Source organism: Crocodylus porosus, unplaced genomic scaffold (genome assembly GCF_001723895.1).
Source record: "Crocodylus porosus isolate Cpor-Errol unplaced genomic scaffold, CroPor_comp1, whole genome shotgun sequence".
NCBI classification, from domain to species: domain Eukaryota; kingdom Metazoa; phylum Chordata; order Crocodylia; family Crocodylidae; genus Crocodylus; species Crocodylus porosus.
The window spans coordinates 34,907,440-34,921,792 of NW_017728907.1; positions in this window are offsets into that span (position 1 = coordinate 34,907,440).

The window sequence follows — 14,353 nt, forward strand, 5'->3', positions numbered from 1 at the left end:
AGGCATCTTCTCACATAATGTTTCTTGTATGTACCAATACCTGATCTTGTTATCTATTAAAAAAAACAAAACAAAAACCATGTATGACAAAGAGGGCGTGTCTGCACGTGCATTAAAGCACTGTATTTCATAGATTTCATAGACATTTGGGCTGGAAGGGACCCCAAAGGATCATGGAGTCCAGCCCCTTGCCCCAGGGGCAGGAAGTCACCTGGGATCATAGGATCCCAGCAAGATAAACATCCAAATGTGTCTTGAAGGCATTCAAAGTGGGTGCTTGAACCACCTTCGGCAGGCTATTCCAAACCTTGGGGCCTCGGACAGTAAACAAGTTCTTCCTTGTGTCCAGCCTGAATCGGTTGCAGAGGAGTTTATGACCGTTTGATCTCGTCATCCCTTGGGGTGCTCTGATGAACAGACGTTCCCCCAGATTCTGATGAGCAGCCCTGATAAGCTTGTAAGAGGCTACCAGATCACCCCTGAGCCTGTGCCTTTCCAGGCTGAAGAGTCCCATGGCTCTCAGCTTCTCATCATAAGGTCTGTTTTCCTGACCTCTGATCATGCGCGTGGCTCTCCTCTGCACCCTTTCAAACTTCTCCACATCCTTTTTGAATTGCGAAGCCCAAAACTGAACACAGTACTCCAGCTGCGGCCTCACCGAGGCCGAGTACAACAGGAGAATGACGCTCTGGGATTTACTTGAGAAGCATCTATGGATGCAAGCCAGGGTTTTGCTCACTTTACTAGCCGCACTATCACACTGAAGGCTCATGTTCATCTTGTGGTCAATCATGACCCCCAAGTCCCTTTCATCCATAGTGTTAGCCAGCGTAGCACTACCGAGCCTATAAGCATGCTGCAGGTTTTTCCTCCCAAGGTGGAGGACCTTGCATTTTTCGGTGTTGAACACCATCAGGTTCTCATCCACCCATTTCCTGAGCCTGTCATCTGCCTGGATCACCCTTCTGTCCTCAGGTGTGGATGCTTTACCCCAGAGTTTGGTGTCGTCAGTGAACTTGGCCCAGCGTGCTTCTGACACCAATGTCTACATCGCTGATGAAGATGTTAAATAGTATAAGCCCTAGGACAGAGCCTTAAGGGATCCCACTGGTCACAGTGCACCACGACGTTTGACTTCCGTCAACCACCACCCTCTGGGTCCTACCGCAGAGCCAATTCCACAGTCAAAGGATCATGGTGAGACCGAGGCTGCAGTTCGCCACTTTTGCTAAGAGGTGATCAAGGGATGCTAGATCTAAGGCTTTTTTAAAGTCAAGATATATGACATCAATCTCTTCCCCCTTGTCCAAGTGATAGATCACCTGGTTGTAAAAGGAGATGAGACTAATCAAGCAAGACCTATCTGCAACAAACCCATGCTGGGTATCCTTCAGGATATAGCCATCAGCTAGTCTGTTAAGAATGGCCTCTTTCATAATCTTTTCCAAGACCTTCCCCAGAATAGAGGTCAGGCTGATGGGCCTGTAGTTTGCCAGATCTACTTCCCTCCCTTTCTTGAAGATAGGCACCACATCGACCTTCTTCCAGTCTTTGGGCACTTCACCAGAGTGCCAGGAGTTCTTAAAGATCCATGCCAGGGGCTGAGCTATGATGCTTGCCAGCTCCTTGAGTACCCTGGTGTGTAGACTGTCAGGGCCAGCTGACTTGAAGGTATCCAGCTTGTCAAGGTGTTCCTTCACGAGGTCAGCTTCGATGGAGGATAAGGAATCTCCTTCACCCGGGCCTCCCTGACCCACAGTGGGTAGGGGCATCCCATGGGAATGGTGAAAAAACGATGCAAAGTACCCGGTTAGCAAGTTTTGCTTTTCAATGGACATCGGTTGTCAGTTGTTCCATCTGGGTTAGCAGAGGTCCAGTGTTGCCCTTGCTTTTCTTCCGGCTCCCCACATTCCTGACAAAGGACTTTTTATTATCCTCAATATTTGTAGCTAGCTGGAGTTCCATCACAGCCTTGGCTGTCCTGGTTTGCTCTCTGCAGGTCCAGACCAGAGCAGAGTATTCCTCCTTGGATGTGGATCCAGCCCCCCATCCTTTGTAGGTCTTCCTTTTAAGATGCAGGAGGTCCGCTAGTTCCCTGGAGAGCCAAGGGGGCTGTTGTGCCCTTTTTCTGCCTTTCCTCCAAGACTGGATAGATTTTGCTTGCGCATCCAGGATTGCTTCCTTAAGGAGCAACCACTCATCTTAACTCCCCTCCCCTTTGGGTTGTGGCCTTTTAGGGCATCCCTGGTAAGCCTCCTGAGCTTGTCAAAGTCAGCTTTCTTGAAGTCAAGGACTTCTGTATTACTGGCTGACTTGTCAGCTTTACCACAGATGGTGAAGGTGATCAGCCCATGGTCACCTTCATCCAGCTTCCCTTCTTCTATCGATAGGTTGCTGATTAGGTCATCCCCAGTTGCCAATACCAGGTTGAGCAGTGCTTTACCTCTTGTCGGCCTGTAGACTTCCTTCGTCAAGTAGAGGTCATCCATGCATGAGAGAGAGCTTTGTGACTGCTCGGATTTGGCTGAGCGCTCCTCCCCTGAGATGTCTTGGTAGTTAAAGTCTCCCATGACAACCATGCACTGGGGGTGCATAGCCTCAGCCAGTTCCCTGGCAAACTCCTGGTCAAGGTCTTGACCCTGGGTAGGGAGTCTGTAGTAGACACCCACCATAGTATCCCCTGTGCCATGTTCCCCATGGATTTTAACCCAAAGGGGCTCAAGTCGTCCACCGTGGGTGCCAGTGCCGGCTTGCAGGGATGCGTAGCTTTCCTTGACATAGAGAGCTATGCCCACACCCCTCTTATCCACTCGATCCCTCCTGTACAGGGTATAGCCTTCTATAGCTGTGGCCCAGTCATGGGTGGAGTCCCACCAGGTCTCTGTTATCCCTATGACATCACAGTTGTTTGTGTTTAGCAGGAGGACAAGTTCCTCCTGTTTATTCCCCAGGCTCCTGGCATTTTGTGTATAGGCACGCAAGTGTCCCCTTGGGGGCCCTAGCGTTGCCTTCAGTTCATTCCAGGGCTGTGGCAGGGGCGGGTTCCCTTAAGTGCCTTCACCTGCTGGCTCTGCAAGGGTTGCTCAGAGGCCCAGCAGTGGCAGTAGTCCCCCCATCCCCCAGCGGGCTTAGTTTAAAGCCCAGTGGAGCAAGTCAGCCAGTCTGGCTGAGAAGAGCCTCCTCCCCAGCGGTGAGAGGTGGAGGCCGTCCCTTCCCAGCAGCTCGCCGCCTCTCTTGCCAAAGAGCAGACTGTGGTCATGGAAGCCAAAGCCTTCCCGATGACACCAGCGCTGTAATTGTAATTATAGTGCAGTTTAGTAGAATTAGTACCATTAATATCTTGTGTAGAGGCACCCAGATTGTATTTTTCAAATTGAAAAAATGGTTGTCATGGGGAAAAAAAATAGTGCATTTCATGAAATGCAGTAACTTTGACTGTTTTAAAATTGCTTTTAACCAAGGAATGTGGTGGAAGTTGTTAAATATTTCAAGAGATGAGGAGAAGGAAGAATTTTCTTTTTTTATCACTTAGTTTGATGGAACTGAATTTTGGAAAAAAAAATCAAGTGATACAAAATAGGATAAGATTTTGAAAATGTAATTAAGCTTTCTTAATGTTGGCTATAGGAGAGGTTAATATTTATTTAAAGCTTTTGATGAAGCATGCTGTTGTCATGTATTATCCTATGAAGTCTTTCAGTGCTTGCCAGGTTGGGAGTTAACGTACACAGATAATGAACTGGAAAGCGTGAGAAAGTTGAGAAGGACTTCTGTCTAAACCTCCGGATGAGCTGACTACTTCCGTTTTGTTTGTTCCCAGCCTACTCATGACCATTTTCATACTACTGAAAGTTAAGTTTTAGAATACTGCTGCTGCAGTCAGCACTGGGCTTGAATATGAATATCTAATGACTAAAACCATAACATTCTTTGAATTATGGGATGCAGAAACAGGTAATACAGAAAAGCAGACTTAAAATAATTTTGATTGTGAGCACTAGCTTTGTAATCAAATGGTTCTGCTTTTGTGCATTTTCGAATGGGAGAATAAACAACTTTTGAAAATCAATTTCCTCCTTCCCAGCTTCTTTCTGACATCTTTCATAGCTTTAGCTTGTGACACAAAGCATCTTAATTCTTGTTTTTAGAGTGTAATGGTACATTTGTTGTACCTAGATCAAAAGAGAAGACATCCAGTTCATAGATTACAATCTTAATTATTCTTAAAAAAATATTTTTTTTTCAAGCTGCCAATACTGATCTAAAATATAACCTCTCTGAAGTAACTGTCCTATGCTACATTAATAACTAATTATGAGTAAATATAAAGACAAGGTTACTGGTGTGTGTGTACGTATGCATATAAAAAAAGCTTTAGTCCTTTAGACTGAAAGGTACTTTCGCTTAGGAAGAGTATAAAATGAATTTTCATTTTACCTTCTTTGGTTGCACAGTTTTAGTAATTTTCACATTAGTATAACTTTAGACTTTCATATTAATGTTGGAAAAGTGTTCTCAGCTGTATGCTTTTCATAGCTTGTATTAACTTGTTGGTTTGCTGATGCAGAAATTGACTGCCACTTGATGGCAGTACTTGGCTTCAAAAGGAACCTGTTTCTGGGTAGACAAAATGGCCTTGATTCTCTGAAAATTACAGAATAGGGGAAAAAGAAATTGTATTACCTTACTTTAAAAGAGGAAATACTAATATGCCAGCATGTGTTAAAAAGGAAAGAGGTATAGTTAATCTACATGGAAAAGCTTTGTATTTTTGTCATGAACATTTTTATAGAGAAGTAATCTAGAATATGTATTCCAAGAGGTGCTACTTTGTTTTGAGCAATGCTTAACTATAAAGATTGAGTGCCCTTCATTGTGTAATCCCTTTTCAAGTCTTTTTGCATAGCCCTTTTTTTTTTTTTGAGGACAGTATACTTCAAGCCATTGCCATAGTCTAATATTAATAAGATGTGATACTACCTAAATGGGAAGTATTTTCCCTCTGTTTAGCAGCAAAAGGCCAAAGTAATTTTAAGTTGTCTGGACTTTTTTTTTTTGATCTGTGGTATTTTCTTAGGTTTTTGTGTATTGAAATAGCATAATTGAATGTATATTTGGAAATGACTGTTCTAGGCACTGGAGCAATGTCTGTTTTCACTTGCTGTGGCTATAGTGCTCCTTTGGCTGGGAGAGAAGTGGAGCTTCAGTGATTTCCAGCATTGTTTGTTCCATGAATATTCTATTTGTGGTGCTATGCCCTGTAGGGCTGAGGATGCATCCCTGGCATTCAGGCTGTGTCAGACATCCCAGTCAGTGGCAGGCTGACCACTGACATCCCTTCTCCATGTGTTCATGGCAAGGTGTCCCTTATTGGGACAAGTCTCATCACTTGCAACTGGAGCTGGAATTGGCTTTTGCTCTTCCCCTCCCCCCCCGCAAAAAAAGAGTAAAAATAAAAGAAGAAAATCATTTTTCAGGAAGCAAGTACATTCTCTTCTTATATTATCTCAGAAGTCTGTATGGGTTAGTGCCTCGTGCCTTTATGGTTCTTTGAAATGTGATATTTTCCTGACCTAAAAAGGAATTAATCCAGCGTGTTAGTGAAATTTACAGTTTGGAAAATGAGACTTAGAACATTAGAACTATTAATAGAAAATGAGATGGTAAGTAAAATCCAAAAGTGTTCAGTGAGAGAACCTGGAAAAGTAATGGGACAGAATAAGGGACAGCAAATTATCACTATTACCACATAGAGAAATATTGTCCTTTTTTTTTTTTTTTTTTACATGCACCAGCAATGTAGTGTTGCGTGAATCATCATGTGTTTGATTTGGGTGGTTGAGGTAGCTGAATCTGGTGGTAGCATGAAATGGAAACGCCTAGTAAAACTTTCTAGTGCATATATTGAAGTAAGGTTTTAGGGGGACCGCTTTTAGTGACACTTGGACCAGTTGTGTATTTTGGCCTGTCGCAGCTGCAGCAACACTCCAACCCTACTAGTGCATGTATTTGTAAATGTTGAAAACAGGATGAAAATACCTTCGTCCCTCTACCCCTGCCCCTAACAGAAGTATTTCTTCAGTGTAGTACAGGGGTTGGCAACCAGAGGTCCATAGCCATTTCATCTGGCCCAGGGATGTGACACTTCAGCGGCATTTGGTGGTTGGGCACTTCTGCAGCAGTCACTTCCCTGTGCTGCTGTAGGAAGAAGCACTGGTAGTGGCCAGGTTCTAGTGCCCACCCATCCATTTCCTGAACTGGGTTACTGGCCTGCAGCTAAAAAGGTTGCCAGCTTCTGGTGTAGAGTAATATGAGACACAGATATGTTGGAACCTAGATTTTTTTTTTCCCCTGTGGGACTGACCAAATGTCACAGCCATCTTCAGAGACACGTCATTGAAGAATAGACCAGAATGCAAAAACAGTATCAGCATTTTATTTTAAAAATTGTGGTTTTGTGTTTTTGTTTGTTTTTTTTTTAAGTATTTGCATTTCATTAAGTCACTTATAGACACAATACTTATGTCTATCACTTATTGTAACCAACAACCACACAGGACTTACCTGAATGTTGATATATACGATACAAGTGCTACCAACCCCCTTAATCCTCACCAGTGTATTTTTCATCTACACTTCCAGGCAGATCCTTGTCAGTTTTTACCATCATGGTTTATCTGTGGTGCCATAATCAAGTTAAACTACCAAGTAAAAGCGCTGTGTGATTTGGTAATTCATTGACTGCTGCTGTTCATGTGGTTGCCAAAATATACCTCTACCCATTGTCTTCAGATTTTTTTTGGCTTTCTGACCCAAGACAGAAGGAGAAAACGTTGTTTTGAAGAACGCAGCAGACGGATTTGGATGAGAAAATCTAAAAAAGCTTATATCTCAGCTGTGGAACAGGCCAGGAGGAGATGCTACTTTTCCATGTTATTAAGCATTGCATAGTACCATGATGAACTGTTCTAGAACGAATTGCTTTGTTCCTGCACACTCTGTGCATAAAACCTTGCTGTGCATCTTGACAGCAGCACTGTTTCCTGGATGGTTCAGTGTCTGGTAAAACTCATTCTTGGATGAATAGCTGAGTAGAACCGGTCTAAGAGAGACTTGGTGGGAGATGTGTTTTTTGGATCCTCCAGAATTCCAGATTGTTACTTGATAACCAGATACCCCTATAGCTAGGAAGAAACACCTTATTCTACTTAGGACGTGCTATCCCTTGGTTTCAGATTCGGTAGACTACTTTTTCCCCAAATCAATGCAGGGATAAATTGGCTCCTGCAAGGGTATGGTAGTTGAAAAAAGGAAGAGTGGACTGGGTACTGAAAACCTGAATCATGCCAAACTTGCTTCAGAATTTGAAGAGAGTAGAGGGCCAGAATTAAAATTTTGAGAGAGATTTAAATTTTAAGCACAGTTAGTCAAGGAATGGCTTCTATAACCAGTCACAGATAGAGACAGGAAAATACTTCCAGGATAGTTTGTTTTTATCTCTAATTAATCAATCTCCCCATGGTAATAGAGCCCCCTTAATTTTAAGAAAAAAGATCTTGCATTCAAGGAATGCATAAAACAAGGACTGAAACAGAAGATAGTGTATCAACTGTGATACTTGATATCTGTGTTTTAGCATGCTCTTTAGTTATTTTCTGACACCCAAAAGAATCAGAAGTCTTAAGGTTACAGATGACTACCATGAGTAGGATGTCAGAGTAAGTAATGGTCAGTGGTAAAAGATGCAGAATAAGAATGATTTAAATGATTTACATAACTGATTGGAGAATGATGTTTATGCTCAGGTTTTCAGTCTTGCTTGGCTGGACATCTGACAAAGACCCACATATAAGAACCAAGTATCAGGTTGGTTTTAGTTAAAAGAATTTGAGAGTGCTGACTGATAGGGGGGAATACTCTTTGTAAATGTCTCCTGGGAAATAACACTTTATTCAAATTTAATAAAAATATTTTTCAGAAAATAAAAAGCTGATAAATTAGATTTAAGTTGAATATAAATTAAATAAGTTGTATAACATTAACTCTGAATTCAGTATGAAGTCTGTGTTGTACCAACCAATCCAAATGTAACTTTACTGAGAAAATAACTAACATATAAATGGGAAAAACTTATTGAAATAGGTTTTTTAAATTAAGGCATTCCACATGGTGATTTATATAATCTAAAATGAAATCCATCGATACTGACTTTATTTTAGAACTAGAAAAATGGAATTAAAATATATATCCCTCTGTACCACTTCCCAAATGTGCCCAGCTTTTCTGTACCTTACCTGTCCTGTCCTGTTCTGAATGTTACTTTGTACTTTCTTTCCCAAGGAAGTATTTTATTTGCAAAACTTGAGTTCTTTTTTTCTCTGTGTTATGCTACTTATCAGTTTCCTGACAAATTTCACAAAATCCAATTCCCATCAGTAATTTTTCCCCTTAAAAAGCAAAAACAAAGCAAAACCCCAAAACAAAAAAAAAAACTTCTTATCAGAATCGTATACTGCATATAACATATGGCAGTGCATTCTGTAAACTATGAATGTGACTTTTAAATTATTGAAATTTATACTGAACGGATGTCTCTCCAATAGTAAATTAAACTCTAAAATTGAGTATGTAATAAGCAAAAACTTGTTAACAGTTTTAATGAGTGTTGAATCACAGCTAGAGGAAACTGCTGGTTATTTGCCACTACTAAAATATATTCATTTTAAAGACTGTCATGTGACAAAGGTGCATACTAAACAAGATTTAGCTCAGTCAAACAAATTTCCTGTTTCTAGAGTTTCACTGTTCTGAACAGTGATAATGCTATATTGTTGATCAGAACTAGGGTTCTCCCCTTTAAATAAATCAAAACATTTATAAAAGGGAGATGCACAATACATAACTAAAAAAAAGAATTTCTCCATTTTATAGTAGAATTTCTGAAGACTGATTTTGTTCAGCTCTTGCTAGAGCAGAGTTAAATGATTTGTACCTAATGTTAAAAAGCCACTTTATCCGTGCCTTAACTTCTAGGTTTTTCTTTATTAAGGCATTTACATCAGATGAAGTAATTAGAGCTGAAATATCCACCAGTTTGTTCTCCAGACTTGCCAGTGGTGAGAATTCAAAAGTTGTCATTCCCTTGCAGTTCAGGTATTGGGGCTTTAATAAAAATGTTAGATATTAAAAGGCTTGTGAAGTGACAATGCTGGCTGTTTTATTATTCATGTATTAATAAAGAGCCAAATATTCTCCCCTCCCTATGCTGGTTTTAAGGCTTCTAAAGACGGTGACTTTTTCCTAACCTTAACTTAAGTGTTTCAAGATAAACACGCTCTCTTTCAAATGTATGCGGTCTGAAAAAATGCAAGATGAACTCCACTTGCAGTGGTTTACTGGGTACATATGATTCTTGGAAAATCAGTAATTTGACTGTTATCTTCCAGTCCTTTGGAAGAATTTTTTTCTTTCATTTTTCTTTCTTTTAAACACCATTTTTTAGAAAGGACGCCTTGTTGGCAGTCTCATTAGAATGGCCCAAAACTACACACATGTGGAGGTGGAACTACCTTACAATTTAGTAGGGAAGAAAATTGCAGAAAACTGGCGGGGCTTAGGAAAGCTTGTACTGCTTTAACCTAGGCTGCCATATTTCTCTGGCTAAACAGGACTTCAGATGGACATCTTTTTGCAAGACGCAGAACTTCTTAGGGTGATATCTTTTATAGGACCAACTACATAGTTTAAGTCTAATAAAGAGCATCTTGCATTCAAAAGCTTGTCTAACTCTCTATCACAGCTATGCAGTTGGTCCAGTAAAAGATACCATCCTAAGAAGTCTTTCCCTCGCACAATTCCTGTAACATCACTCGATAAAGAGATCATCATCCCTAGCTATTAGGGCTGTGGTACAATCCCAGTTTTGAAAATATTATTTATTTTTGTATTTAAATGTTGTAACTTCGTTGTGATATATAGTTTTTATTTAGACAAAGGTTTGTGTGACTCTTTAGTCATCTAACTTTTGTTGATTCCAAAAATAGTGTGGCATTCCTTGCTTCCTTATTGTACGGAAATTAATCTCAAGTCTGGTCTAAAATGAATTTGCCAGCCTTTCAGAGTTAGTGAATGGTAAAAATTGTACTGTCGGTCCTTCCTGATCAGAGAGCAGCTTTTCCCACCCAGATGCACCAGAAGAAACTGTAAGAATCTATCCAATTCTGGCTTGTTGCTCACTATAATTTCTTTTAGAAGTTGTGGAGATTGTGAAAAAGTAATTCTGTAAAATTTGCAAAGTGGTAAAATTGATAGCAATGAGTGCCATGACTTCTAGTTTTCTGAGTTAAAGCTCCTAAAACTCATGACCGTGCATCAGTGTAATATACTGCAGGTATTACAAACCCTTTCTAATATGAATCATTGATTCTCTAAAATGGGAATTAGAGAATATCTAACCGACTGTCAAAGACTTCAGATGTCTGGTATTATGTCAGGTATAACAGCCATACATCATAGTTGCTTTAAGAACTTATTTTAAAAAGCAAAAATTCAGACTGCAGTTAGGCTGGGACACATGCACCTTGCATGATCCTATATAACATGCCTAAAGGGTGTCAATAACCAGTAACGCCAACCATTTATTCAAGTTGAGAAGAATCGTATAACACAATTCTATGTCACTTTAAAAAACAAAAACGAAAAACACAGATTGAGAGTTACTGGAATTTTTTAATTTGTGGATTTCTGAATAATACAATCCAACAGAGAATGGAAATGGTATAATCCATGGGTCCACAAGCATGGAAGCACACATTCAATAGCTTCTAGTCTGCAAGCACATGTAGAAAAGGGGAGAAATAGAAAGTGAACCACTGATTGCCCATAATGAAAGGCTTTACAGTTGCATTTTCATCTGCGGTATGAGTCACAATTGCTTTACAGAGCAGAGAGCAAGACCTGTTTAAATATATTATTTTCAGAGGGACAAGTTGAACCTTATAAACCCCAGCAAGGAATTTTTGTGTCATCCAACTGAATCATTTGTTATTACAGACATCCAAATGATATAACCTTATTCATAACTTTTTCAAACTCTGTCTTCATTAATTGTTTTCTGCCACTGATCGTATTGGAAGTCTGTTCTAGTAAGTCCATGTTAATAAAAGCATAAAGCATGACTTGGATTACTACAGAATTGACCTTCACTTCAGGTTTCTTGCTACCTCAGATTTCGTTGGGGAAGGGTATATCAGGTACTGAAAGAAAATATAACATCTCCTAAAATAATCAACTTAAAACTGTGCATCTTTTGTTTCTCTTCCTTTTTCTCCTGCATTTCATTGTTTCTGTCATTTCCATTTCATGCTCTTAATGATTTTGCTTTTTGTGATTCCTTCAGCTCTGCTTCCTCCCATCAGAACTTCTTTGTATGGTTTTTGCGGAGAGGAGTTAGGGAGCAGTTTCCAAGCTATCCAGGGACATTGTTCTGTTCCTTTATCACTATTTCTTGCATCACTCCACCACCATTTTTTCTACTTAGTAGTCATCTTTTTCCCTCTTCACCTAATTGTACTGTCCACAATTGTGTCTGATTCTAAGATCAGAGAACCACCAATGGCAGGATATATTTACACTGCAGTCACAGAAGAGACTGCAGTGGAATGAATGTACCTAAGCTAGCTTTAAGTGAGCTAGTTTGAGTACTGGAGCAGTCTAGGCATGGCAGCACAGTGCTCAGCCCAAGCTGTAATAAAATTAAGTCTCTGTACATGTTGGCTTGAAGTATTTGTACCACTTGTTGATGAAGTGCCCATTTTAGTCTTTATAGGGTTTCAGAAAGCAGAGCTTAAGATTTTGCTAATTGCATTTAATGCTTGTCACTTCAGGATGTATGCTTTTAGCGCATGGAAGTTTGCATTTGTAGCTTTCACATGAAAATTAACACGTGTGTATAGAAAAGCACTTTTTACTTCTCATAGATCTGGTTATGTTCTAATATGCTAACTTTCAGTTCCAGGACATTTTGTAAGCTGCAGTAAAACAAGGATTTTTATAACAAACTGATAAGCTTGTAACTAACTGCAGTAGTAGGTGACAGTGTAATACATTTAACTCTGTAGTATAGTTTTAATGAAGTAGCATTGAATGAGGGTATTATTATAATTTGGTGTGTGATTGTATTGCATAGCAAAGGTTGTCATTATGGAGTAAGTATTCAAGAAATATTAACCTACTTGTAATAAATACAATTAATAATGTACATAAAAGAATGAAATTAAGTACATTTTCTATCAAAAAGAATTATTAATGAACAGAAAGTGGACAGCATATATTTGATGACAGGAAGGTGGCATCTAATCTGAATTACTGAGTGACCTAGGAAGCTTGCTCAGAGGGATTACAGAATAATTATGTTAATATGCAATTATCACCTCATTTCTTCTGTAGTAACCTCAAGATGTAGTGTAGTAAGGGTGTTATAGCAAGTGCTGATAGTTTGCAAAAATACTGATGTTTGAGATTTTTAAGACAATAAGATTAGCTTGAGGCATTTAAGTGATGATCTGTCATCTTGAAGACAGATCTGACCTTTTGCACTTTTTAATGCTTCTGGTGTCTGGCTACAGGCAGTTGTAGCTGTAAAACTCATTATGGTTTTCTAAAAAATGAATATTTTATTTTTAAAAATAACAGTTACTTTTGTAAATCCACTTATAAATGAAGATGTGAGGGGGAAGGGTGTTCAGTAATTGGACATGTTCTACTCTTGGCTGTGCTGGTGTGAATCTGGAGTAATTACAATATAATTGGTTGCGTCTATAAATCTAGACTAACAGTAACTGCGGTAAAGTTATTTGAGATTTAAAGCTGGAGTAACTGAGCAGAATATGACACGGTGTTTAAATAATATCACAACCATTGTGAGCCTGATTTGACAATGAATACAACTGTGAAACCTTTTCAAGATGGGTTTGTATTGGTTTGGTTTTATATAGTGCCTTCCATAATTTTGGCACTATTGCAATATCAATGATCTTTCACATAAGATTTTAGTCAGGAGATGTCTTTTTATTTCTTTATTTGAAATTGGCTCCACTATCTTGCTTAGAAAAATGCAGATAATGCTTAGTATGACACAAAATTCAATATGTGCTACTTTCAGCATTTATAAATCTCTTTAAATCCTTCAGTGTTTAAGTGACTGATAAGCAAGTACAGTAAATATAAGTAACTTCTGTGTTATATGATACCAAATGAATATCCCCTTAAGCACATTCAGATCTCAGTTTAAAACTGCATTAAACTCCTTCAACCTAGTGTATCATTCAGGCATAAATTTCCAGGTATCAGAGTAGGCGATTGTATGTCTAATACTTAAGCACATGCCAGGAGGGTTAAGTATTGATTTCAGTCTTGAATCTAGGAAGAGAATGCCTAAAATTGTAAGTCAACTTAGTTATACCTTTGGATAGTTCTAATACCAGCTGTTACACATGACTGTTACCTTTTTATGTACTGTGATAGCTGTAGGTTAGTAAACTACAGCTTGTCTGTTTAATACCTGGGAAATTGCTGAAACTAGCTTAAAATAAAATTATTAAAATATTAAACCTGATGTTATAATAAAGATCTTGGGCCTGCTGAAGTCTATGGAATGACCCATGTTGAGATGAGAATCTTTTGATTAGGTGATCTGATTGTTTCTTAAGCTTCATAAATAGGTAATACCTGAAGAAGTTTATGAAAAATAAAAACAGCTGGTATGATTTAATTGTCTAATTATTTTCCATAAGACTGATGTAAATTTCTGACTGGAGGCGCTTGGGTGATTTAATAATTACATAATTATTAAACTTATAGAAAATGAAAAAATTAAAGTGCTAAATTCTTTGTATGTTTACAGCTGTGTGTATGCAACAACATCGTTTTGTAGCTTCATCATGTAAACTTGTGGAAAGTTTTCACGAAATCGTTCTGGTAATGAGGATTGCAATCTCCAAGCAGGCATGATATTCTCGGTTTGTCACCCTGCTGTTCAGGGGGTACCAATGAAGTTGCTTTAAATGGGAAGCGTCTGTTCTGTCTCTGAACCCCTAACACCATAACAGATGGGTGGAACATGGAAGGTTTTACCTCAGAGGTGGTAACAGTGAAGCCACTCATTAACACTGAATTTACCACTTCGTTAGCAACATTGCTTCCTGTTGAGAAAAGCTAATGTAGGCTCTCAAATTGACTGAGCATACATTTGTCTACCTCTGTGAATATAATAAGATGAAGTAAATACAAATCTTTCAAGGATAATTAATTTTTAAAGATTAAAAACATTAAACTCTATTTCTGAACTATTGAA